Below are 26239 nucleotides of genomic sequence, written 5' to 3'. Positions count from 1 at the left end.
ATTCACCACAAGTGTCTAAGTAAAAAATACCATATAACTAATAAGTTTAGCAAGATTACATAAGTCAGTATATTAAAAAAGTGTATTCTTATATACTCACTCATAACAAATGACTGGAAATTAGAATTAAGAAACAGAACTGGAGGGGTGCCTGGGTGGTTGAGCATCTGACTCTTGGTTTTAGCTGAGGTCATGAATCTCAATGATCTCAAGGTCAGTTGAGCATCTGACTCTTGGTTTTAGCTGAGGTCATGAATCTCAATGATCTCAAGGTCCTGAGATTGAGCCCCATGTTAGGCTCTGTGCTCAGCACAGAGTCTGCTTAAAACTCTCTTTCCCTCTCCCTCTGCCTCTCTTCCAGTTCTCTCTTTCAAACAAATAGATAAATCTTTAAAAAAAAAAGAAATAGCGGGGGATCCCTGGGTGGCTCAGTGGTTTGGCGCCTGCCTTTGGCCCAGGGCGCGATCCTGGAGTCCTGGGATCAAGTCCCGCATCAGGCTCCCGGCATGGAGTCTGCTTCTCCCTCTGCCTTGTCTCTGCCTCTCTCTGTCTCTCTATCATGAATGAATAAATAAAATCTTTTAAAAAATCCCTGGAAAAAAATAAAATACTTGGGTATATCTGTATGCTGAATACTAGAAAACACTAATGAAATAAATTTTAAAATACCAAAATAAACGGAGAGATATACCATGTTCATGGATTGGAGGACTCAATTTTATTAAGCTGTCTAGATCTAATTGATCTATAGATTTGATCTAATTCCAAACAAACCCTTATGGGCTTTTTGGTAAAAGCCAACAAGCTCATTCTTAAACTTACATGAAAAGACAAAGAAACCAGAAAAACAAAAACAAATTTAAAAAAAAGAACAAAGTTTCAGAACTCACACTAGATTTCAAGATCTTTCTATAAGGCTATTATAATTAGTGTGGACATTTTAGCCAGGGACTTTGCTAAACTCACTAATTTTAATAATTTTTTTGTTAATTTTGTGTGGATCTTCTATCTATACCATCGTGTCTGTGAATAATGACAGTTCTTTATTTCCAATGTTATACTTTAAATTTATTTTTCTTGCTTTATTGGAAGTCCCAAACTTCTATCAACAGTAGAATATATAGCTAAATTGGGGCATATTCATGCAATGGAATCCTAACCACTGTTAAGAATGATCAAATTATGGGATCCCTGGGTGGCGCAGCGGTTTAGCACCTGCCTTTGGCCCAGGGCGCGATCCTGGAGACCCGGGATCGAATCCCATGTCAGGCTCCCGGTGCATGGAGCCTGCTTCTCCCTCTGCCTATGTCTCTGCCTCTCTCTCTCTCTCTGTGTGACTATCATAAATAAATGAAAAAAAAATGAAAAAAAAAGAATGATCAAATTATTGTTACACAAGACAGCAGTATAAACTTCACAAACATAATATTGAATAAAAGAAGTCAAACACATGGGGCATGTGGCTGGCTCAGTAAGCAGAGCATATGACTCTAAATCTCAGGGTCCTAAGTTTAAGCCCCACATTGAGCATGGAACCTACTTAAAAAAAAAGAGAGACAGCGAGAAGTCAGACACAAATGAATACACTGAATCCCACGTATAAAAGGCAACAGTAATAAAAACCAGACTAATAATTATGTTTTTGGAGTTGCTTACTGAGGGGACAAGAGAGGAGTCTTCTGGGATGCTGCTAACATTCTATTTCTCATCCTGGATTGTGACTACAGAAAATGTGTTCACTTTGTAAAAAATCATCAAACTGAAACTAAGATTTGTGCTATTTTCTATGCGTATGTTGTTAGTCTTTAATAAAATGTTTAAACAGTTTTGGCTATTTTGCATATATATTATATTTTAAAACTTGGCAAATACTAAAATGTATAGAAAATAATAAAAAGAGGGGTGCCTGCGTAGTTCGGATGGTTTAGCATCTGCCTTTGACTCAGGTCATGATCTCCAGGTCCTGGGATCAAGCCCCACATTGGGCTCTGCACTCAGCAGGGAGTTTGCTTGTCCCTGTCTCTCTCCCTCTTGCTCTTCCTTTCCCTCCCCCACTTGTGATTTCTCTCTCCCTCTCTCTCTCAAATAAATAAATAAAATCTTTATTAAAAAAGGAATGCTTTTAAATTAACATGCTAAACTCCCCAAAGAGATAAGGAAAGGAATAACCCAAAGAATCCGAACATATAAGTAAGCGGATATGAATCAAGAAAAGGGTATAAGAAAATGATAACTATTGATGTAACAGCTCAAGATATGGAGAAAACTCTTGACTAGACACAGAGAGAGCTTTCCCTCTCTCAAAATAAAGACCAAGAAAGACCATGCTAAATAAATAAAAACAAAAATTCCACTTAGATACATTGTAATTCAGAATATCAAAGATGAAGAGAAAAATCTTAAAAGCAGTCCTAAAGGGGAAAACAGATTATCCAAAAAAGAAATAATATATAAGCCAGTAGGAGAACTCTCAACCACAAGAGAGGCAAGAAAAGAATGGAATAATACTTTCAGGGTATTGAGAAAAATTAATTACTAACCTAGAATAATATACCTAGCTAAAGTGTCACTGAAGAGTGCAAATGAAAACTCTAACTTACAAAGGCAAAAATATGGGATCCCTGGGTAGCGCAGCGGTTTAAGGCCTGCCTTTGGCCCGGGGCGCGATCCTGGAGACCCGGGATCGAATCCCACGTCGGGCTCCCGGTGCATGGAGCCTGCTTCTCCCTCCCTCTGCCTGTGTCTCTGCCTCTCTCTCTCTCACTGTGTGCCTATCATAAATAAATAAAAATTTTAAAAAAAATGTTCAAAGGCAAAAATATTTCATCCCCTAAACTCTTGGTGAAAAAAACTCCTGAGGGATGTTCTCTGCAAGAAGAAATATAAACCAAAAGGGAAGGAGTATCAAAAACTAAGTTGGTAAATGATGTTAGTAAATCTAATTATTGTATTAGGATACAGATTTGGCTGATCTGACCAAGATCCAAAACACCAGGATCTCTCAAAGATAGAATCTTATTTATCCCTAAGTAACAGTATGGACACAAGTAGCTCATATAACAGCTTTGAGGTGTCAGGGACCCAGGCTCCTTCTGTTTTGTTGCTTCATGATCCCCGTGGTGCTTTGGTACCCAGAATTCAGGATAGCTGACCATTGCATCTACTCCCTGGTAGCAGAAACAGGGAAAGGGCAAGGCACAGTTTCCATTCAAGAGCATGATCTGTAAACTGCACACATGCCCCTCCTACTTGCATCCCATTGACCACAGCTAGCTTCAAGATAAGTTGAAACACAGTAGTCTGTAGCCCAGATACAAGTTCTATTACATTGCAAATAGAGAGAACAGATATTGGGTGACGACCAGCAACTCCACCATATGAGTAGAAAAACCATATAATCCTAACTAAATATTTTTACATTAAAAAATATAATTAAGGTGTGGTTGGGTGGCTCAGTCAGTTAAGCATCTGCCTTCAGCTCAGGTCATGATCCTGGGGTCCTGAAATCGAGTCCCACATCAAGCTCCCTGCATGGAGTCTGCTTCTCCCTCTGCCTATGTCTCTGCCTCTCATGAATAAATAAATAAAATCTTTAAAAAATATATATAATTAAGGGGTGCCTGGGTGGCTCAGTCAGTTAAGCATCTGCCTTCAGGTCAGGTCATGATCCTGGAGTCCTGGGATCAAGCACTGGGTCAGGCTCCCTGCTCAGTGGGGAGTCTGCTTCTCCCTCTCCCCCTGCTCTTGCACACGTTCTCTCTCTCTCTCTCAAATAAATAAATAAAATCTTTAAAAACAAAACAAAAAATTAAATTACATCAAGAAGGAAATGTTTCCAGGGGGAAAAAAAGCCTGCAATAAGTTGTTTTGAAGTGATAATGTGCACAATTTGAAACTGACACACACATTCACTCACTGTCAGGTATCTACAAAAGAATGAAATTTCCATCTAAACTTAAGAGATTCCACCTGGGACAGAGCAAGTAAAGACCTTCCACAAAGATGGAACACAAAACAAGAGACGATGTTAAGGACCAGGCTGATGGGCTATGTCAAGTCAGATTCAGCAGATATGCCATAAACCTATATATCACTTACCTGTTAAAAACCAAAAAGGTGAGGTGCCTGGGTGGCTCAGATGGTTAAGACTCCCTCTCTTGGTTTTGGCTCATTGTTGTGATCTCAAGGTTGTGGGATCAAGCCCTACATCGGGCTCCACACTCACACTCAGGATGGCTTCTGCTTGATATTCTCTCTCCCTCTCCCTCTGTCCCTCCTGCTGGTGCTTTCTCTCTCTCTCTCCCTCTCTCTCTCTCTCTAAAATGAATAAATGAATTTTGAGGGGAGGGGGGAAGATGGCATTGAAATTCCAGACAAGAATAACAAAGAATAGATTTCATGACTTACAATAATTCTACAGAAATTGGGTCAATGGGATGTTGGCCTCAGGTCAAACAGGTCACTGGAGCAGGACAGAGATTCCAAAAACAGACCCCACACACACCGTTGATTGATATCAGTGATGGTGTCAGAGTAAGACAATAGAGAAGACACCTTTCAACAGTTGGTGCTGAATCACTTGATGCCCACCTGGAAAAATAATGAGCCTCCACTCTTACCTCATGCCTTACACAAAAACTACACTGAAATAGGTCATAGCTATAAATTTAAAAGGCAAAACAAGGAAACTGCCAGACAAAAATATAGGAGAAAAATCTTCTCCATCTTGGCAAATATAGATTTCTTAAAGACATAAAAGCACACACAGTGAGGGAGAAAATTTTAAAACTTTCACCCTTCAAGAGGCCAGTGAAACAAATGAAAAGACAAGCCCCAGATTGGGGGAAGATATTCACAACACAAATATCTAACAAAAAGGCTGGTATCTGAAATACTTTAAGGAACTGCTATGCTCAGTAAGAGAAAAGGCAAATAACTCAATTAAAAGATGTGAACAGATATTTTGCAAAACCAGATATACAGATTTTCCAATGTGTATTTTTTCATTCCTATGAAAATATGTATATTTTTTCATCCACATGAAAAAGATGCTCAACTTCAGTAGCCATCAGGGAAATGTAAATTTAAAAACCACGATGGGGCAGCCCGGTGGCACAGCGGTTTAGCGCCACCTTCAGCTTGGGGTGTGATCTTGGAGACCCGGGATTGAGTCCCACGTCAGGCTTCCTGCATGGAGCCTGCTTCTCCCTCTGCCTGTGTCTCTGCCTCTCTCTCTCTCTCCCTGTGTCTCTCATGAATAAATAAATAAAATCTTTAATAAAAAATAAAAACCACGATGAGCTAGTACTTTACACCTACTGGAGAGGCTAAATTTAAAAAGACTGGGCAGCCTGGGTGGCTCAGAAGTTTAGCTCCGCCTTCAGCCTAGGGCATGATCCTGAAGGCCTGGGATCGAGGCCCCACATCGGGCTCCCTGCATGGAGCCTGCTTCTCCCTCTGCCTATGTCTCTACCTCTCTCCCTCTCTCTCTCTCTGTCTCTCATGAATAAATAAATAAAATTTTTTAAAAATAAAAATAAATAAATAAAAAGACTGACCATACCAAATGTGAGAGAGGATTTGTAACAACTGGAACTCTCAGACAATACTGATAGAGATGTAACACTTTGGGAAACCATTTGGCAGGGTCTTATAAAGTTAAACATAGAGACATGTGAGTGGCTCATTCAGTTAAGCATCTTCCTTTGGCTCAGGTCATGATCCTGGGGTTCTGGGATTGAGCCCCACAAAGGGGTCCCCTCCTGAGTTTGCTTCTCCCTCTCCCTCTATCTGTGTTTCCCCTGCCTGTGATCTCTCTCTTTCTCATGCTCTTGCTCTCTCTCAAATAAATAAATAAAATCTTTAAAATTAAAAAAATTTGAATAAATAAAAATAAAGTTAAACATCACTACCATACAACCCAGCCAGTTCTCTTTTAGGTGTTTCTTTATCCAAGAGAAATGAAAACCTATGTCCACACAAAGACTTGCCCATGAATGTTTATAGCAACCGGATTCATGACAGCTCTGACCTAGATGGAAGCAAGCCTAATGTCCTCCAACGTGCGAATGCAGAAACCAACAGTGGTAGATCCACACAATCCAACGCCACTCTGCAACACAAGTAATAAGGTAACAAACTGCTGACACGTGCAATAACGTGGATGAATCTCAAGAACATTATGGTGAGTGAAAGAAGCCAGAAACAAAACAACATATCCGGTGTAGGTCCATCTAGATGAACTCCGGAAAAAGGCAAAACTAATCTGGAGTGAAAGAAAGCAAAAAAGCAATTGTTCTCTCTCTTCACTCCTGTGGAGCTTTCACGGGTATATTCATTTCTCAAAACTCATCAAAATTGCATGAGTATTATATGTAAATTATATATTAATAAAACTGATATTTTAAAAGAGTAAGTTAACAAGGCAGAGGGGAGGAGGCATTCAGAGGATACCCTCCAGGAGAGCAGAGGGGCTGAGTATCTTAGATGTGCACCGTCCAATCCAGCAGCCATGAGCCATATGTGGCTACTGAGCACTTGAAATGCAGCTGGTCCCAATTGAGATGTGCTGTTAAGTGTGAAATACATACCAGGTTTCAAGATTTTAGCACCAAAAATACAAAATGTTTCGTTAATAATGCTATACGATTACATTTTGAGATACTATTTTTGATGTATAATGTTAAGTTCAACATATTACTAAAATTATTTTCACCTGTTTCTTTTTGCTTTTTTTGGAGAGGGAGAAAGAGGATTCCAAGCAAGCTCCAGGCCCAGCACAGAGCCCAATAGGGGGCTTGATCCCATGACCTCTGAAATCATGCCCTGAGCCAAAATCAAGAGTCAGAGGCTTAACTGACCAAGCCACCCCAGGTGCCCCTCTTTTTGCTTTTTAATATGGCTACAGGAAAATTTAAAATACTGTGTGTGACTCACATTATTCCTCTATTGGACAGCACTGCTTTAAACATTGGTAAGAGGGGCATCTGGGTGGCTCAGTGGTTGAGCATCTGCCTTTGGCTTGGGTTATGATCTGGGAATCTGGGATCGAGTCCTGCATCCAGCTCCCCACAGGAAGCCTCCTTCTCTCTCTGCCTATGTCTCTGCCTCTCTCTGTATCTCTCATGAATAAATACATAAAATCTTTAAAAAAATAATCATAAGGAATAAATAAGTAAATAAAAAAATCTTTAAAAACAAACAAAAATTTATGGGCAGCCCCAGTGGCTCAGCGGTTTAGTGCCACCTTCAATCCAGGGCGTGATCCTGGAGACCTAGGGTCGAGTCCCATGTCAGGCTCCCTGTGTGGAGCCTGCTCCTCCCTCTGCCTGTGTCTCAGCCTCTCTCTGTGTGTGTGTCTCTCATGAATAAATAGATAAAATCTTTTAAAAAACAAACAAACAAAAATTTAAGGGCAACTAGGGAAACAACAGAAGCATATCTATAGTTTCCAAACTATCAAAGCAAAAAGGAGAGTACAGAACACTGCAGATTTAATAGATGATAGAACATGAGAAACAACTTTAGAAGATAGGGTGAGTAGGACAGCAAAATAAAATGGTAGATGTGAATCTAAATATATCAACAATCATTATAAATGTAAATTGATTTCATTTGCCTCTTAAAAGACCGAGAATGTCATATTGGATCAAAACAAAACAAAATACAATATTATGCTGGTTAGGAGAAACACTCTAAAGCAAAAGAAAAGAGAAAGGCAGAAAATAAAACAAAGAGAAAAGATATACTAGGCAAATATGGGCCAAAAGAAAGCCAATATAGTAATACCAGTATCAGACAAAATACACGTAAGTCCAAGAAACGTTAAGAGATAGGGACCCTATAGAATGATTGAAGTAACAACCCACCAAAAGAATGCAACAAAAATTAAATTTTCTATACCTCACTACACAGCCTCAAAATAAGAAAAGCAAAAACTAGAAGATTTGCTTTGGAAAATCAAGAAATCCACAAAAGGAATGGGGATTTTGATGCTCCCCAGAAACTAACAGAGCAAGCAAAGAAAATTTACATGAGATATGAAAGATGTGAACGACAGAATGAACAAGTTTGATGTGTGAATACACACAGAACCTGCAGGAATCCATGCACCTATCCCAACCGAGAATGCACGTGTGGGGCTGACCTGTGATCCCCCAAATTCACATGTTGAGGTCCTAACTCCCAGTACCTCAGAACATAACTGTATTTAGAGGCAGAGCCTTTACAGAAGTGACTGAGTTAAAATGAAACCCTTTGGGGGCCCTACTCCAGTCTGATTGGTGTCCTTACAAGCAGAAGAAATCTGGACAGACAGACAGACACCAGGGGTGCCGGACAGAGGGAGGTGTGTGAATACATAGGAGAAGTTCAGGAGATTGGCCTCAGAGGAAACCAAACCTGTTGACACATTGATCTCGGATTTCCAGCCTCTAGAACGGTGAGAGAAGGAATCTCTGTTGTTTGACTCCCATGTCCACAGCTGCAGCCAACTCAATGCAACACATGATGGTCAAGTGCATGTGCACACTTAGAAAAACTGACTTGTGGGGCACCTGGGTGTGCCACAGCGCTCAGTGGTTGAGCGTCTGCCTTTGGCTTAGGTTGTGATCCTGGGGTCCTGGGATCAAGTCCCACATCAGTCTCCTGGCGGGGAGCCTGCTTCTCCCTCTGCCTATGTCCCTGCCTCTCTCTGTGTATGTCTCTCATGAATAAATAAATAAAATCTTAAAAAAAGAAACAAAACTGACTTGTGTTGGGTCATAAATGAAAGCCTAAACGAATTTTGGAGTGGATGCAAGGCAGACCACATTCTCTTCCCACCATGCCGCAAAATAAGTCAACAACAAGATAGTCAGAGTTAACACAACAACAGATGTATCTTTGAAAACTAAAAAGCATGTTCCCAACGATCTCATGGGTTCATCAGGAAATGGTTGCAGGAACAGTTCTTTCCTGTCCTGACCTTTCCTTCCACGCAGAGGGAGCTGAGTTAGTGTAACACACTGAGCCTCTCCGCCCAGAGAAGGAAGCGACTGCTGATGGGTCGATGTGGGGAAGATAAAGTGGGCTGCTCCACTGACCAACTTCTCTTCTCTTCTTGGAGTGAGCTGCCTGCAGGCAGTGGTCCTTCTCTGTTCCCTGACCACCAGACCACCGCCACACACAGCAGCACAGTGACTAGGGGTTAAGGCTGCCAAATCCCCATTTTCAGTGTTAGGACACCAATTTAGCTGTCACACCTACTCTCATCCGCCAACCTTACCTTTAACAGGTTTTGGCGGGGCGGGGGGTGGGGGGGTGTTTTGTTTTTTAAATAGGCTCCATGCCCAACGTGGGGCTTGAACTCAAGACCCTGAGATCAAGAATGGGATGCTCTACTGACTGAGCCAGCCAGGCCCTCCACCTTTAGCAGTTTAAAAAAAAATTTTTTTTTTTGAAAGATGATTCTCAGGACGTCTGGGTGGCTCAGTGGTTGAGCGTCTGCCTTCAGCTCAGGGCGTGATCCCGGGATCCGGGATCAAGTCCTGCATCAGGATCCTTGCAGGAGGCTGGCTTCTCCCTCTGCCTGTGTGTGTGTGTGTGTGTATCTCTCATGAATAAATAAATAAAAATCTTTAAAAAATAAAAATAGGGGATCTCTGGGTGGCTCAGGGGTTTAGCGCCGCCTTCGGCCCAGGGTATGATCCTGGAGTCCCAGGTCGAGTCCCACATCGGGCTCCCTGGGTGGAGCCTGCTTCTCCCTCTGCCTATGTCTCTGCCTCTCTCTCTCTCTCTCTCTGTCTCTCATGAATAAATAAATTTTTTTTGTTTTTTTTATGAATAAATAAATTTTTAAAATAAATAAGTAAATAAAATAAAAAATAAAAATAAATTAAAAAGATGACTCTCCCCCACCCCCACCTTTATCTTATCTGTTCAGAATCCGGGAGAGAAAAAGGGAAATTATTTACTTAGCCCCCCTCAAAGACATCAACAGAAATCACAATGGAAATTATGAAATATTTGGTCTTGAGGATAAAAAGATAAATGCAAAATTAAATTTGTAGATTGGAACTAAACTGACATTTATAGAGAAATATATAGTCTTAAGTGCATTTACTCTAAAACAGGAGTGATTTAAACACACATGAATAGAGCTTTCAACTAACTAAAGAAGCTCAAAAAAAACTGGAAGGAAGAAAACAGTAAAGATAAGAGCATAAATGAAAAGGACATCAACAATCACGAAAATGATCAACAAAGCTGGAAGCTGGTTCTTTGAAAAGACAATAAAATTGACAACCATCTAGCAAGATTAATCAACACAAAGAAGAGTAAAGGCACAGATATCTGATATTAAGAATGAAAAGAAAGTAAAGTACAGATACAGTTGAAGTTTTAAGACTCATAAGAGGGCACCTGGCTGGCTCAGTAGTTGAACATCTGCCTTTGGCTCAGGTTGTGATCCTGGGGTCCTGGGATAGAGTCCTGCATAGGACTCCCTGCAGGGAGCCTGCTTCTTCCTCTGCCTGTGTCTCTGCCTCTCTCTCTCTCTCTCTCATGAATACATAAAATCTTTAATAAAAAAATAAAAGACTCAATACCATGAGTGATTTTATGTTACTATATATGAAATAGAGATGATCAAAGTTCACTAAAAAAAAACAAAAAAACAAAAAAAAAACAAACAAAAAAACCTAAATAAAGCAATGGCTAGGAAAGAAGATAAATCAGTGTTTTATAAAGCACCCCTCTCCACCGGTGAGCTCCCCTCAAACCCCAGGTGCAGTGAGCTGTTCCTCACAGGCAGAAGCAGTAGGGCAAGAATAGCTAGAAATCTGGAAGAAGTTGACTCCCATGCCCCAGTCCTCACTGATGTCTGCTCCACTCCTGCCCCGTCACTGTTTTTTTTTTTTTCTCATGCAAGCTCATGAATTCCCCTTTTTTTCCTAAGCAAATTCAGTCTGGTTTCTGTCATTTGTGGAACTCAAATCATGTCACAGTAAAATTTCAAGAAATAGAAGCCCTGGGAAATCCCATAGGAGTATGTCTCACACCGTCCTAGGACTCCCCTGTACCTAGGCACTCATCCAAATTCCACATTTGTGGCCACCGTGAAAAACAAACTTCCCTTCTATCTCCTTCTCAGATACCTCCAGAGAGTCCCTGATGACCAGTTAGTTGGTCTTTTCCTTGTGCCACATCACCCCAGTCCTGGAGTGGGGGCTTCTGCTCCTGCCTGCTGTTCTGCACTAGGATGGCCAGAGAATCACAGAACTCTGTGCCAGCCACCCAACACCTAGGCCCCAGTTCCCTGGAGAAACACTGATGAGAAATTTCAGGTCACTGGTGGCTCCGCTCCTGCCTGACACACTGACCGCAGGCCCCCTGCTCAGTATATGGTACATCTTTCATCCTCTTTCCTCCAAGCCCGACAGCAACACAGAATTTGGCCAAGCAGCACTTCTTCCAGGGAGAAATGTCTTCTAGTAGAAAGCAAAGAAGGATCCCTAAGCCACTGGACAGGAGACTTGGAGGCATTACTGAATTCGGAGTTTAAAGGGAACTCAGGGGGCACCTGGGTGGCTCAGTCGGTTAAGCATCTACCTTCAGCTCAGGTCAGGATCTCAGGGTTCTGAGCTCCCGCTGAGCAGGGAGCCTGCTTCTCCCTTTGCCACCCCCCACTCGTGTTCTCTCTCACTCTCTCTCTCTCAAATAAATACTCTTTAAAAAATAAATAATTACAGGGACCCACTCTTCAAATGAGAAAAGAGAAGGGGCACCCAGGTGGCTCAGTCAGTTGAGTGTCTGACCCTGAGGTCATGATCTCAGGAACTTGGGATGGAGCCCCTCATTGGGCTCCACACTGGGCATGGAGCCTGCTTGGGATTCTCTCTCTCCGTCTTGCTCTGCCCCTCCCTTCCCCTGCCTCTCTCTCTCTGAGAAAAAAAAAGAGAGAGAGAGAGAAAAGAGAAGGGTGAGACTTAGATGACGGGAGTGGTAACCAGGCTGCTACTGACTGAGAACTTCCAGAACTCTTTCTTCTGGAAGAGTCTGGCATGCATGGTCTGTCTGAATAAGCTCCCAGCATAGAAGGAGGCAGTAGGGCAGGGAATGGACAAGACCTGAGGGCCCATTCAGGGTGCTTAGAATTGATGCACCTAGCAGACAGTCTCCCCGGCGGCTCCCTGCACATCGACAGAAAAGAACCCCATCTTCTTATGCCCTCGGGTCATGTATTTCAAGCACAGCGATAGCAGGGGTTAAGCCACATCAGTAAACCAATAGCCAGTTGCATGTGTGCAGTAAGTATGTTTTCAGTCAATGATAACTATTTAATTGGGCCTTAATTAATGGATGTTCACAGAGCACTGGAGATGCTTGGGTGCACGGCCTGCTGAAAGGGACAAGTGCTATTATTCTGTTAGGGGCAGTATTTTAAGACATTTGTATTCATAGGTGTGAGAGATCCAAGAAGATTAAATTCGCTGAAAGTGTACATGAAAATTAGTGCCCTGGTGTGACCCCTGCCTCTCTCCACACCCCTTCTTTCCTCCTTCCTCCTTCCAGAAAAGTCATGGGTCCTATAGAACCACTCTGGTGTGAACAAGGCTCTCAGATACTCATAGCTTTTGACTCCTAGGCTGAGCCCACAGTGTACTTGGAGCTCCCTGGGGGCCCCAGCGAGGGTTCTCCTTCCTCCTGGCCACACCCTAGTCCCTGCCCAGGGCTGCCTGCACCAACCAGGAGCCTAATAAATCTCGGTGAAGTCAAGGAGGACAGGATGTTAGACTCCCTTAATCAGAATATTAGGTTCCCGGTCCCTCATTGGTAGCATCACAGACCGCTAGCCTTCCTGCTTCTGAACCCAAGTCCCCAGAAAGGTAAGCAGCACCCACATTTTTCAGGTGCCAAAGCGAGGCGCTGTATCTGGCTGTAGGGGGTTCTACTAAGCACCTCCAGATGCTGGAGGGGAGGGAGAGAGGCAGAGCAAATGGAGGAAGAAAGGGTGAGGGAAGATTCTTCTCTCCTGGTTTGCAAGGAACTCCTAAAAGTGAGGACACCAATAGAGGCCCTCACTCCCAAGGGCCCCTGAGCCCCTCCATTCCCCTGCCCTGACCCCACTATACCCTCCACAGGGCCAGCGAGGGCAAATCAGCTCTGGGACTTGGGAGGCCCCAGAAGGAAAGGCTGTGACCTTGGCTGACAGGCTGCATTCTTCCCCTCCCCCATGCCCTCCCTCCTCCCGCCCCTGGAGAATTCTAGCAGGGGAAATTCTGGCCAGAGAGTCCAGGGAGTTCTCTGGAGGAGAGCCCGGTCCCATTTATTTCATTGCCCTCCGCAGTCCACCTTCCATTTCCTCTCAAATGCTCCGTGGAATTCACAGGGTCGGGGATCATCACTTCCCTGGGGAGGAGCATGCAGTCTAAGATGATGCTTCAGTGGGTGGGCAGGCCTGGGTCCTCTTTGGGCCACAGTTTTCCCTGTCTGGAAAATGAACTTTGGATTAGAAGAGCTCCAAGACTCCTTCCAGTCCCATAGGCTAAGATTTCCTTTTTCTTATGGACTCCACTCCTTATGGATGTGTGTCCTTGGGCAAGTCTCCAAAGCATAGCCCCTGCTAGCTCATCCATAAAATGGGTACATTACCAGAGGCAGCCTGTCAGCTAGACTGGGATTTTCACTCCAACACACTGCTTGCTTGCTGGTTTCTTGGGTCCACCAGTGGAAGTGGCTCAGGGCCACTTAGCTAAAACTGAGTCCAGACCTTGGTGTCTGGCAAGGCTGGCTTCAGGTTCCCGCTTCACCAATGACTAACTACCTGACAAGCAGCTAAGATCTCTGATCTTCAGCCTCATCTAAAAAATAACTGAACAGGGGCATCTGGGTGGCTCAGCAGTTGAGCGTCTGCCTTCAGCTCAGGGCATGGTCCCGGGGTCCTGGGATCGAGTCCCACATCAGGCTTCCTGCATGGAGCCTGCTTCTCCCTCTGCCTGTGTCTCTGCCTCTCTCTCTCTCTGTGTGTCTCTCATGAATAAACAAATAAAATCTTTTTTAAAAAATAAATAACTGGGGATCCCTGGGTGGCTCAGCGGTTTGGCGCCTGCGTTTGGCCCAGGGTGTGATCCTGGAGTCCCGGGATTGGCTCCTGCATCAGGCTCCCGGCATGGAGCCTGCTTCTCCCTCTGCCTGTGTCTCTGCCTCTGTCTCTCTCTCTCTCTCTCTCTCTCTCTCTATGTCTATCGTGAATAAATAAATAAAATCTTTTTTAAAAAATTAAATAAATAAATAAATAAATAAATAAATAAATAAATAAATAAATAAATAACTGAACAGATACCCACTTCCTCAGATTGCTAAGAGTCCACACCTCATGGCCCATGCTAAGTGGCCACTCAGTGTCAACTGTCACTTTGTGTTTGGCCGAGGGCTCCAGGGGGTCAAGGCAACCACAGTGGCCTGGAACAAGTCCCCAGCTCAGAAGCAAAGCTGGGACCCCTTCTGATGGCAACCCTGTTCTTGAGGCCCCCAGAGTGACAACAAGGCAGCAGTGAACACAGGATGTTCTCAACTACCCCCTTCCCCATTTGCCCTTGGATCTTTTTAAAAGATTTTTATTGGGATCCCTGGGTGGCGCAGCGGTTTGGCGCCTGCCTTTGGCCCAGGGCGCGATCCTGGAGACCCGGGATCGAATCCCACGTCGGGCTCCCGGTGCATGGAGCCTGCTTCTCCCTCTGCCTGTGTCTCTGCCTCTCTCTCTCTCTCTCTCTGTTACTATCATAAGTAAATCAAAATTAAAAAATAAAAAATAAAAGATTTTTATTTATTTATTCACAAGAGACACACAGAGAGAGGCAGAGAGACACAGGTAGAGGGAGAAGCAGGCTCCCTGCAGGGACCCCAGTGGGGGACTCCATCCTAGGACTTAAGAATCACACCCTGAACCAAAGGCAGATGCTCAACCACTGAGCCACCCAGGTGTCCGGTCTTTGGATGATTTTCTGAGAGGCCCAGGACCCCATGGGCCCAAAGCTTCTGCAAGGGCATGATTAATCTCTGGAGGGACCTGCATGACAGGCCTCCCTCCCTCCATGGTCTATCCCTTTCCCTGGTCTGTCATTTCGGGGCTCCCAGAAGCCAGCCTTCCTGGGGGCGGGGGGGGCAGTAAGCAGGCCCCACCTGCTACTTTTGAGAGTTCAGAGAAAAGCTGTTTCAGCTAGGTGGAGGGTGGTGCCCTCCCGGGTTACAGCCACACTGGGAGCCAGGGAGCCAGGCTTCCCCGGGCCCAATGAAAGGAGTACTGCAGCCTTGACCTTGGTTGATCCAGGTGCGGGGAGTGTGCCTCTGGGTAGTCAAGCTTTGGATGTTTAGATGTGCTTGCTCCTGGAGTGCTGGGGTCCACCCCGCAGCCCCACGCTAAACATCTGCTTCCTGAACCCCTTTGCTTAGGCTTTTCCAGTTGAAATTCTTGCCATGCATGAGGCTCCAGTTATTTGTGGCCTTCTCTATAGCCCTGATGGTAATAAAATATTTTGGCGAGCGGGTGCCACGGTGCACAATGCCAAGAGCTACTGAGGTTGTCTCTTTAAATCCACCAGCCGAGCCCCATGAGTGGCCCTTCCTGCTCTTCCATCCCTGTTTGACAGCTGGGCAAACTGAGGTTCAGAGAGCAATTTGCTCAAGGACGCACACAGCGAGGAAATGAAGGAGCAAAATTTAAACCCAGATCTACCGGACTACACAGTTCAGCTCTTAACCTTCCCACTGGGCAGTGTCCACTCTGCCTGCCATGGCCTGAGTTCCCTGAGGATGGGGACTGCTCCTGCTTCAGGACAGGCTTCTCCCAGGCCCCGTGCAAGGCCCAGAATGAATAGAGTCAACCGACAGACCCAGTTCAGTGCGACAGAGACAGAGAGTCTGAGACTGAAGGAGAGAGGGAGCAAAAAACAGAGTAGGTGGGTGTCTGTCAGAAGCCCTTCTACTCCCAGCCCCAACCACAGTGGGGCAGGGGGCACTGCAGGTGTCGGGAGTTTTGACATCACACCCCACCCCCACCCCCGGCGCTGGGCAAGACCCAAGGGTGTCAACTACAATGTGAGGGCGGTAATAGGGAGCCGCAGATGGTCTGGAAGCAGAATGACGCAATGCGAGGGGGGCGGGGGGGGGGGGATGGTGGTGGCACTGTTCGCAGCACAGTGTAGTCGGGTGCTGGAGGCCACAGCCCAGTCCTTCGAGAGCCGAGAGCGGAGCAGACAGTGGCGAGGCGCGAGGGAAGGCGGCGACGGATGCCAGCGGCAGCCCGCCTCCGCGGTCAGGGCGACCCCGACCCAGCCCACACCGGCCTTCGCGGGGGTGGGGGACACTAAGACGTGGGGAAACGGCGCCCTTTCACCTGCCTTCGGGGGCAGAGCAGGGGAGCTGCGAGGGCGAGGCCCCAACGGGCACAGGCCGGGGCGCGAGGAGCACAGCCGCCCGCGGTGGGGCGCAAGGCCGGGCGCACGGGCTGGAGCGCGCAGTCGGGGCGCCCCTCGGCAACCCTGAGGCCCCGCGAACCGCGGCGGGAGGCTCCGGTCGGAGGAGCCGCGTGTGCCGCCGGCGTGTAACCTGGTATTTTTCTGCGCGGCCCCCAGACGCATGTTTCCGCGACGCCAAAGCCTTTCGTCGCGCGGCCCCGCTCGCCAGCAGCCCCGCGCCCCGCGCCCGCCCCCCGCGCGCAGCCCCTCCGCGCCGCCTGCGCCCCGCACTTTGTGCAAATGTAACCTTTCCGCAGGCCCCGCCTCCGCCAGGAAGCCGCGCGCCGGTGCCAGGAACGCGGGGCGGCGCGCTCGAGCCCGAAGGCGGCCCGGGAATCCGCGGCGGCTCACGGCAGAGCCACAGCCCGGCGGCCGGCCTCGGCCCCGCTCCCTCCCCGCTCCCTCCCGGCGCCGCTGCGCCCGCTCCCGGAGCCCCCGGCCCGCTCGCCCGCGCGGCCCTCCGAGGGGCCCAGCCTCTCCATCACGCCGCCCCTCGGTTCTCGCACCTTCTCCCCCTCTGCCCCCTCCCGCGCCGCCTGCCCCCCGCCAGCTCGCCTCTTACCGGCTTCCTGGGGAGCACAAAGTCCGAGAAAAGAGGAGAGAGGTCCGCTCACACCATTCCTCGCCGGCCTGTCGCGGGTGTGCCCCAGCGTGCGTGGTACCAGCTTCCCCACGGGCTCCCCGGGATCTCGGGGGCCCTCCTGTCCCCCCGGGCGGATCTTAAGCTGAGCTCTCTGGGTGACCTTGGCGCCGAGAAGCCCAAGAAATCCCTGAAATGACACATTCCACTCCAGATGGCCCCGGGGGAAGGGACCCAAAGGTTTCACGGGTTTTTCAAAGAAGTCGGTTCGGAAGGATGAATACTCACAACCCTAGACATGCTTTCCATTCATCTCATCAATTAATTACCAAACAAATATTTATTGAAACCTACTATGTGCCAAGTGCCTGCTAAGTCCTAGAGATGCAGCCATGAACTCTGGAGGATGATCCTCTATAAAGAAACGTCATTTTTCCCCCTGGCACTTTGGGGCTGGGAAGTTGCCAAGGTGAGCGGCGGCAGGAATGACAGGTGAGCCCAACCTGGGCTGGGACAAGGGTGTCTCTGAGGACTTCACAGGTCCCTTGCACTTAGCCTGCTGCCCAGCCTCCCTGCTCCCAGGACCGGCCTCAACGGCAAGGCCCTGTCCCGTTCTGTTCTCACAACAATAAACAGTGTGCAAGGCATACCTGGGGGAGAGGGGTGCTCCCCAACTGCGGCAGACCCTGCGCTCTCTCTAGGGCACTGGTGCTCAAAGAGCCACTGACCCAAAGGTCCCAGTGTTATTGTAAACAGGCTGCAAATGTGTCTGTGTTTGTTTTGTAGTAAGAACATTGGCTAGCACTTCTCCAGCGATTGCTGGGCAGGAGGCACTGTGTTGAGCATTTTATATGCATCATCTCTCGTGATTTATTTGCCACGGCAACAAGTGTGTTTTGAGCCCCTCCTCTTGCCAGGCATCCTGCCAGATGCTGGGGACAGACTACTAGAGAGCATGCTTGCCCTCGTGGAGCACACAGTCTGCTGGGGAAGAGGCAACAGACAAACAAATGAATTCATGAACATCATAGCCTGTGATGAGGGCTGGGGATGAACTAAGCAAGGCAGTGAATGAGACAGCAACCAGTGGGCAAGGCAGGAGGTGGGGTGCCAGCTCCTTTGTGTGGGAGTAGTCAGGGAGGGCATTCCTGAGGAGGGGGCCTTCATGCTGAGATGTCAGGGGTCTGAGAAAAGCCTGTCCTCTGAAAAGCCGGAGAGGAATGGCCCAGACAGAGGAACAGTCCATGAAAAGGTCTGTCATTCTCACAACTACCATGTGCCCATTTTATAGACTAGGAAACTGAGGCTTAGAAAAGTAAAATTCCTTCCTGCCTGCGTGGGGTCACTCCACTGGGACTGGGCAGAGCAGGCTCCAGAACCAGGCCTTCCCCTACACGCACTTTCCCCTGTCCCCCTCTTGCCCCCTGCCCTGAACCCCTTTCTGAAGATCATTTAGCAAGCCTTTCGTGGGGGCAGCAATGAATGGAAGTGTGCAGTGGAAATGTTCTATCTAGACCAGAAGCCCTGATTTCACCCTGCGTCCTCCTCTCCCACGCAAGGTGACTTTGGGTAATTCACCCATCCTCTCTGAGCCTGTTTCCCCCTCCTCGTAAGGAGGATAATTTTGCAGTCCAGTGAGGTCAAGGACACAGAGTGTTTAGCAGAGGGCTCCCAGCCCTCTGAAGGCACTCAATTTGATGTTCGCTGTCGCCAGATTAAATGAAGTGTTGCTAGAGAAGTGGTTTTTATAACTTGGCAAAAATTAGACTGGATGTTTTTTTGCTGCAGGGCATACACAGGGATGGCAGTGAGGGGTGGCCTCAATCCTCTGCTAAAGGGTCTGTGGCAACACCGGCCAATGCCCCTCCTGGCTCAGCTCCCCCAGCACCTGGAACCTGTCTATCAGTACTCAGCCCTGCAGGGTGCTGTCTGCAAGTTTACCCATCAGAGAGGTGATAAGAAGATCCTGCTCACTGAGCTGCTGTCCCCAGCAGAATTTCCTCAGCCCCCACCATGCCCCAGGGCTGAGGTGTGGGAGGCATGAGGGGCAAAGGATGCCCAAGGCCGGGGAACCAAATGCTGAGCCTGGGAGAAAGAAGAAAGCCAGGGTGGGTGCTTAGTTTCCAGCAAGCGCTCTAACCTCCTGGCTATAGAATGGGGATGATAAGAGCACGTTGTAAAGGATTCGGCAGTTTGTGGCCCAGTGAGGGCTCAGCAGTGTGGGTGAGCCCTCGTCACTGTGATTTTTCTAACCTGGGAGGTTGGGAAGATAGGATGGAGGAGGTACCACTGAGCAGAACCTTGTAGAACAAAGAATTGGAGGGCTCAAGCAAAGGGAGTGGCGGGTGAAGGGGCATCCAGGAAACGGCACATAGGCAGGTGGGAGCTGACGAGGAGAGGGTGGCCAGGATCAGAGGAGTCTCAAGGCAGGGCAGCTGGACAACCGGGTGGCATTGCCACATGCAGCATCAGTGAGGATGCTCCCTGCTGCAAGCAGTGGGCATCCTGACTCAGGCTGGCATTAGCAGTAAGGACACCAGAACAGAATGGCCAGTCCAGGGTGGGGGGGGGGGGAGGTAGTGCTGTCCCTTTTGCAGCAAAAGCTTAATCCTCAGGGAACAGTGGAGGCCACCTGCTTGAGTCCCACACGAGGGAGAAAGGGCATCCCACAGCCACTGGTCCCAAGGCCCTCTCTTACGAATGTGCCGCGGTCCCCATCTCAGGAGATGCTGGGCACTGTGGCTTAGAACAGAACTCCAGAACCAAGCAACTAGTGAGGGGCTGGCTTACAGAAGACAAGGCCCACCCTTGCGCTTGGGTAGCTCCAGAACAGTGCCCTCACATTCTGGGGAGGTTGGGGTGGATGGCAGGAGCAGGGGTAGGGGAGGCAGGAGCCTGATCTCTCTCTCTACCAGACTCAGAGCATGAGGGGCTGGGTCTACCCCACCTGAATGTCCGCAGCATCCAGCACAGGCTCGGCACGGAGCGGGAGCTCCACGAGGGCTTCTTAAATAAATGCTGAATGGTGCCCTGTTTCTGTAAGCTCCGAGAGCCACAAGAGAGCAGCCATCAGTTAAATAGACGATCCTTCCAACCGGGGTTTCTTATGAGAGTATCAGGACCTTCTACACTGGAATCTCTACAGGAACGGGAGTGGACTGAATAATCCCCCCTAAAGACATCCAGATTGGGATGCCTGGGTGGCTCAGTGGTTTGGCATCTGCCTTTGGCCCAGGGCCTGATCCTGGAGACCTGGGATCGAGTCCCGCATCGGGCTCCCTGCATGGAGCCTGCTTCTCCCTCCGCCTGTGTCTCTGTCTCTCTGTGTATCTCTCAGGAATAAATAAATAAAATCTTAAAAAAAAAAAAAAAAAAAAAAAAGACATCCAGATTGTAACGGCTAGAATATTCCCTTAGAAGGCAAAAGGGACATGGAATATGTGATTAAATTAAGGATCTTGAGATGGGAAGATGATCGTGGCTTGTCTGGACCGGCTGTGAATGTAATCACGGTGTTCTTGTAAATGGAAGGAGGGAGATTTGACACAGAAGAGGAGAAGGGGAGGTGAAGACAGGCAGAGGCAGAGTTATGTGGCCACCAGCCAAGGAATGCCGGCAGCCACTGGAAGCTGAAGTGGCCAGGAACAGACTCTCCCCTGGAGCCTCCAGGAGGACCCAGCTCTGCCAACACCTTGATGTTAGCCCGGTGAGACTCAGCCTGGGCTGTGGCCTTCAGAACTGTGGGAGAATATGTCTCTGTTGTTTCAAGCCACCCAATTGGTGGTCATTTGCTACAGCCGCTGGAGGACACAGAGACAGGGTGGTAATTAAAATGCAGATGCCTGGTCCCATCCACAAACTGCCCCCACAAAAAGCTCTGAATGCAGGGCCAGAGACTGAGTTTTAAGCAAGCTCTTTCCTCCCCCTCCTGCTGCACAGCAGTGCCACACAGGGAAGTGTGAGGAGCTTCTGCGGCAGAACAGAAAGGTGATCCAGGCTTAAGCTACACCAGAGAACACTGGTGAGAATTAACTTTGGCTCACGGCAGCCTCTTTGGGGCCGTGAGGTCCCAGTCCTGTGCAGCTCACCAGTTCTGTCCAGCCTGCCCCACAGCTCTCCCAGGAGCCCTGCCCCGAGGCCTTGCATGTGGCGTTCCCTGCTGGAAAGCCAGGTTTGGGGAAGGGCAGCATGAGGGGAACCAGCTTCACCTTGGATTTGGGACACCAGCTTCTCTCACCCGTCCTTGCCTCTATCCAGCTGAATGAATGACTGACCATGAGCACCTGCCTTTCCTGCCCTGGTCCTCCATCCTTTGGCCAAAAAGGCAGAGCTCAGGATCTGGGCCCCCATCTCCTGTTGGAAGACATGATGGCCAGGATTTGCTTTTAACACTAATGTCTTTTATGGGGATTCATACTCCCCAGCTCAGAGTGGGGTCTGTTGCTCCCTGCTATTAGCCCAACCTGTTACCCCCAAACGGCTGAACTGGCCCAGTTCCAAGGGCTAGTGGGTCCTTCCCCACTCTGCTCTCAGGCATCAAGCAACCTTGCAGACAGGGGCTGCAGTCCCCCAGCCCATGGCAGCCTGATGGCAAACTGGTCCAAGTCCAGCCCTTCTTTCTACCAACCCAGGCTCAACTGCCACTGCCGGCTACCTCCATATCACTCCCCTCCTTACTCAGTGGCTCCCCATCACCTACAGCAGTGGTTTCCAAAGCTCCCGAGCCGAGAGACTTGCCTCCTGTACCTATGATTATAAAACAGTTGGGGGCAGCCTGGGTGGCTCAGTGGTTTGGTGCTGCCTTCAGCCCAGGGCCTGATCGTGGAGACCCAGGATCGAGTCCCACGTCAGGCTCCCTGCATGGAGCCTGCTTCTCCCTTCTGCCTGTGTCTCTGCCTCTCTCTCTGTCTCTCATGAATAAATAAATAAATAATCTTAAAAAAAAAAAAAACAGTTGAACGCTGAGCAGCGCAGGTGGAGGCAAGGCAGGAGTCAGGGGCGAGGGGGAACGCGGCCCCACCCACCCCCTCCTCTAGAAGCGCAACACCCAACACCGTTGGCAAACCATTAGCCAGAAGATAAGAAAGGTATGAATGTGGCCCACACAGCTCCCATCCCACCTTGGCTCCCATCCCTCCTTGGCAGGCCTCCTGGGCCAAGGGTCATGGCTGCAGGAAACCTCCCCAGGGGAGACTGCACTTAGGAGCCCAGCAGGGTCCCCACCACCCTATAGATGCACCTACAAATATTTAACTCGTCACCACTCTGAGTCATGCTGGGCACTGGGATACTTGAAGCAGAAGTGCCTGCCTTCAGAGAGCAGGAAACTTCCAGTAGGGGCCTCACACCCCAAAAAGCAAGTACAGGGACAAGATGGTTGCAAATGGCAATAAGCACCCCAAAGACAATGAAGCCAATGAATAAAGGGCTGGGGGACATGAGTAGACCCGGTGGTAGGCCAGGGCCTCTCTAAGAAGGTGACATTTAAGCTGAGACCCAAAGGATAATAACTCCTACACCAAGGACAGGGAGCAGAGCAGTCCAGTAGCGGGAATAATACATGCAAAGGCCCTGTGTCTTCGTATGCTCCTATGAGGGATCAAGGAACAAACAAAAGTGTCCCACTGAGTCCCTCCCTCTCCACAAGAAGACAGGTACACAGAAGTCCAGAGCAGCTTCACTCCTCAGTCTGGGACCAGAAGGACTGGGATGGCCAGGGACAGAAGGGACAACAATGAAATAAACTGAGCCACGAAAAAGGACAGCTTGCAATGAGATGGACGATCCCCAAGATATGAATGATGGGAGCCAGGCCCAAAGGAGGTGATGGAGATCAGACTAGGGGTTCCGCCTGGGGTGGGGGCCTGACTGGGAGGGGCACCAGGGAACTTTCTGGAGTGTGGCATGTTCACTGTCTTGTTCCGGGTGGCGGTCACTCGAATGCCAGACCTCGTGAAGCTGTACAGTAAGACTAGTGCATTTGATCCCATGTAAAGTGGCACTGGAAAGTAAGAAGGCCCCCCGCCGCCCTAACTGGAAAGACAGGACCCCACCTCGGCCCAGCCCACCTCATCAAATCAGGAGGCGCCTGGCAGGCCTTGTCTGAGGTCAGCTCCTGAGCAGAAAACAAGAGTCGGGGCTCCCGACCCCGCACACGACCCGAAGCCCTCTCTCCGACCTTGACGGGAGCCCGCAGGGAGGGGTCAGTCCTGCTCCCCATCCCCTCCTCTTCCGAGCTCCTCCCCCTCCCCCCTGGGGCCGGAGGCCTGGAGGGGGTCCCAGGGTGGGGATCGGGTGGCCGTGCCCCGCCGTCCGGAATGTGGGGCCGGGAAGGGCCGGCTCCTCCCCGAGCCCCGAGGCTGTAACCCGAGCCTCCGGGTAAGCGGATTTCTCCCGGGGCAGGACCCCCTCTGGTTCTGGAATGCAGCCTGGGGTGTGGGGGCGGGGCCGGGAAGGGGTAACAAAGGGTGAGGCCGCTTTGAAATTCCGCTTCCTGCTCCCCCCAGCCCCCCAGCACTGAACAAACACGCCCTCTCCTCCGCCCGCCGGGGTTGGGAGCGGAGGGGGCTCGCCCTGAGCCGCCTGAGAAGCTGGGGCTGGGGCAGGCCCCCGCCGGCTGGGGTGGCACCCGGCCAGCACCGTAAACCACCCCGCACCCATCCTCCGAGCTGCTCCCCTCGGGCTCCCCTGGGGCCAGAGCAGGAGTCCCAGGACCTCTTCCCCAAGCTGATGAGGGTCCCCGGATCAGAGCGCTTGGGCCCTGGAGGCACCAGGGGCCTCCTGCATTGGGTGAGGCTGCCCCGGGGAGGCCAAGACTGAGGTCACTGGGTGCCCTTACCTGCTACCCTGCAGGGACCTGCCACCTGCTCACTCCTCCCCTTGTCCACCCCACTGAGGCCAGCTTGCGTGGCTCCAGTGCCAGGATTCCATTCTCAAGCCTGGACAGGCTGAGACAGGGGCTGTGAACTGGCCCCAGCGTGGGTTTTGTTTAATCTTAGTAAGAAGAGCCACCACCTCCATCCAGGGCTTTCCCACAGCTCCCACAGTCCAGTGGGGCTGGGACGAGGCTGTGGCCTCTGCTGCTCAGTCTCCCAGCAAGAAAACTGGGGGATGGAGGAGCATTGGTGATCTCCAGGCCCCCTCCTCCTTCAGACCTAGCACTGACCTGTAGTACACACACGATGACCTACACACATGACACAAACAGGCACTCACGAGCACGTGCACCTGCCCCAGAGAGCCCCCAGGTCAGGGCTGCCAACAGTTGACCACCTTGAATGCCCCCTGAAAAGCCCAGCCCCCTGGTGGCTTCCCACTTCCCCAGGAGATATCCTGACCCCCCAACCCCCATCTCCACCCCTGGAGCAGTCCCAACCTGCTGTCCTATCTTTCCATGCATCCCCTCCTCACCCTGAGAACTACCTCCTTCCAACCCTCTTGTCAGCCTCGCACTGCCCTTCTTGCCCTCTCTCAGGGGAACCTCGCCCTCATCTCCCAATTCCCATCGGCACCCAGTGCTAGCACATGGCTCCTCCAAGCCCAGGGACAAGACCACCAGATGGCTCCTGGAACCTCTCCAGCCATGGATCCCCCTTCCCTTGGGCAGGACTGCCACCTCAGCTGCGCACCTACTGGACCCCAAGAGGGGACCTCTCTCTCCTTTCTCAGCTTGCACTGCAGGCCTCCCACAGCCCCTCCTCATCCTGTAGGCCACCAGGACTGCCTGAGAGAGGGCCAGGAGTTGGGGTTGTGGGCGGCAGGGTGGCCAGCCCATTGGAGGAAATCCCCAACCTAATGTTTCTATGAAAAGATAGCAAGGGTAGAGGTGGGCTCGGCTGGTGCCATCCCTGACAGATGGGAATGTTAGAGGTTGAGCTTGTATGGATGGGCTTGGGGGGCCCCGAGAGGCTGACAGCCCCTCCACAGCACATCACACCTGCTACATGTGCTCCAGCCACAGGAGATCTGCGGGTCCATCTGAGGCGTCCTCTGTGGTCTTATCCTCTCCAGTCAGCTTTGTCCACTTCACCAGGCTGAGTTGGGGGTCTCTTCTGTGCTCCCCCAGACCCCTGTGCTGCCTCTGCCACAACACTGACCACTCTGGGCTGTCCTTGTCTCCACTGCTCTGTCCTTGCATCAGCTGGGACTCCAGCATTCTGCTCATCGACAGACACAGAGAGAGGAGCCAATGAGGGAAGGAAGGAAGGAAGGAAGGAAGGAAGGAAGGAAGGAAGGAAGGAAGGAAGGAAGGAAGGAAGGAAGGAAGGAAGGAAGGAAGGAAGGAAAGGTAGATGGTTGGATGGATGAATGGATGGATGGAGGGAGGGAGGGAGGGAGGGAGGGAGGGATGGAAGGTTGGATGGATGGATGGATGGACGGATGGATGGATGGATGGAGGGAAGGAGGGATGGAAGGTTGGATGGATGGATGGATGGATGGATGGATGGATGGATGGATGAAGAGCCCCTCCACCAACTGCTCATTCCCCATTCTTATAGGTCATGCCCACCCTCAGGGAGGAATGTCCTCCTCCCCAGCCTTGTGCTGGTCATTAACTCTATGCCTGGACTTTCCTGGTTAATGAATAATTAAGCTGGACAGGGTCTGACCTCAGGCTTACCTTGAGCCTCCTCTAAGGTCTTCCTGCAGTCTGGTTATGTGACCGCTTCAGAGTGACCCTGCTCTTCTTCCCTACTGGTTCATTCTGAATCCTGGGGAAGTGCCAGGCACAGAGAAGTCCTGGCCCCCACCCTGGGGTGTCCTTTCCCACCCATGAGGCCATGCCCTTCCAGGACACAGGGAGCAGGGACTCCTTTTCCTCCCCACTTTTTGCCAAAGTGCAGAAGGACAGAACTGAGAACAGATACATGGGCCTTGAGCTCACTGATGCACTGAGTCCCCTGGGGTCCAGCTGTCCCCCACCCCCTACCACTAGGCCTCAGTTTCCCTGCCAGTCAAATAACGAGGACAGGTTCAGCATGACTACAACACATTCCACGACACTGCAGACACAAGTGGGTGTCATGACCGATCAAGATGAAACCTCAGAGACCACTTCTTTGTGTCTAGTGATGGCCTGAAATCACACAACAAGTTGAGGCAAGGCTGGGAAGAGGGTAAAAGTCTCTTGAGCCACAGTCCTGGCCTCCCTCCCTATTTGTCC

General features: G+C 49.7%; 2 long non-coding RNA genes across 6 annotated transcripts in view; one reads left to right on the top strand and one right to left on the bottom strand.

Moving 5' to 3' along the window:
- The window catches only part of LOC102151699, a 90996-nt gene extending 66948 nt beyond the window's left edge, over positions 1-24048 (bottom strand). For 4 of the 5 annotated variants that reach the window (XR_005364903.1, XR_005364910.1, XR_005364909.1 and 1 more), the window contains exons 1-2: positions 23915-24048; positions 17059-17266 (exon numbers count right to left, since the gene is read on the bottom strand). This is a non-coding gene — a long non-coding RNA (uncharacterized LOC102151699). Of the gene's footprint in view, positions 1-17058; positions 17267-23144; positions 23478-23914 lie in introns of those variants that run through there. The other variant, XR_005364904.1, reaches the window with a different exon arrangement.
- Positions 23691-25362, top strand: LOC119876668. Its single transcript, XR_005364921.1, has 2 exons — positions 23691-23865; positions 25142-25362. It is a non-coding gene; the product is annotated as an uncharacterized LOC119876668 (long non-coding RNA).
- The last annotated feature ends 877 nt before the right edge of the window (positions 25363-26239 follow it).

The sequence above is a fragment of the Canis lupus genome, chromosome 9, assembly GCF_011100685.1.
Source record: "Canis lupus familiaris isolate Mischka breed German Shepherd chromosome 9, alternate assembly UU_Cfam_GSD_1.0, whole genome shotgun sequence".
In the NCBI taxonomy this organism is placed as follows: Eukaryota; Metazoa; Chordata; class Mammalia; order Carnivora; family Canidae; genus Canis; species Canis lupus.
The sequence above is the reverse complement of the archived record's forward strand: the minus strand, read 5'-3'. Positions and strand labels throughout refer to the sequence as shown.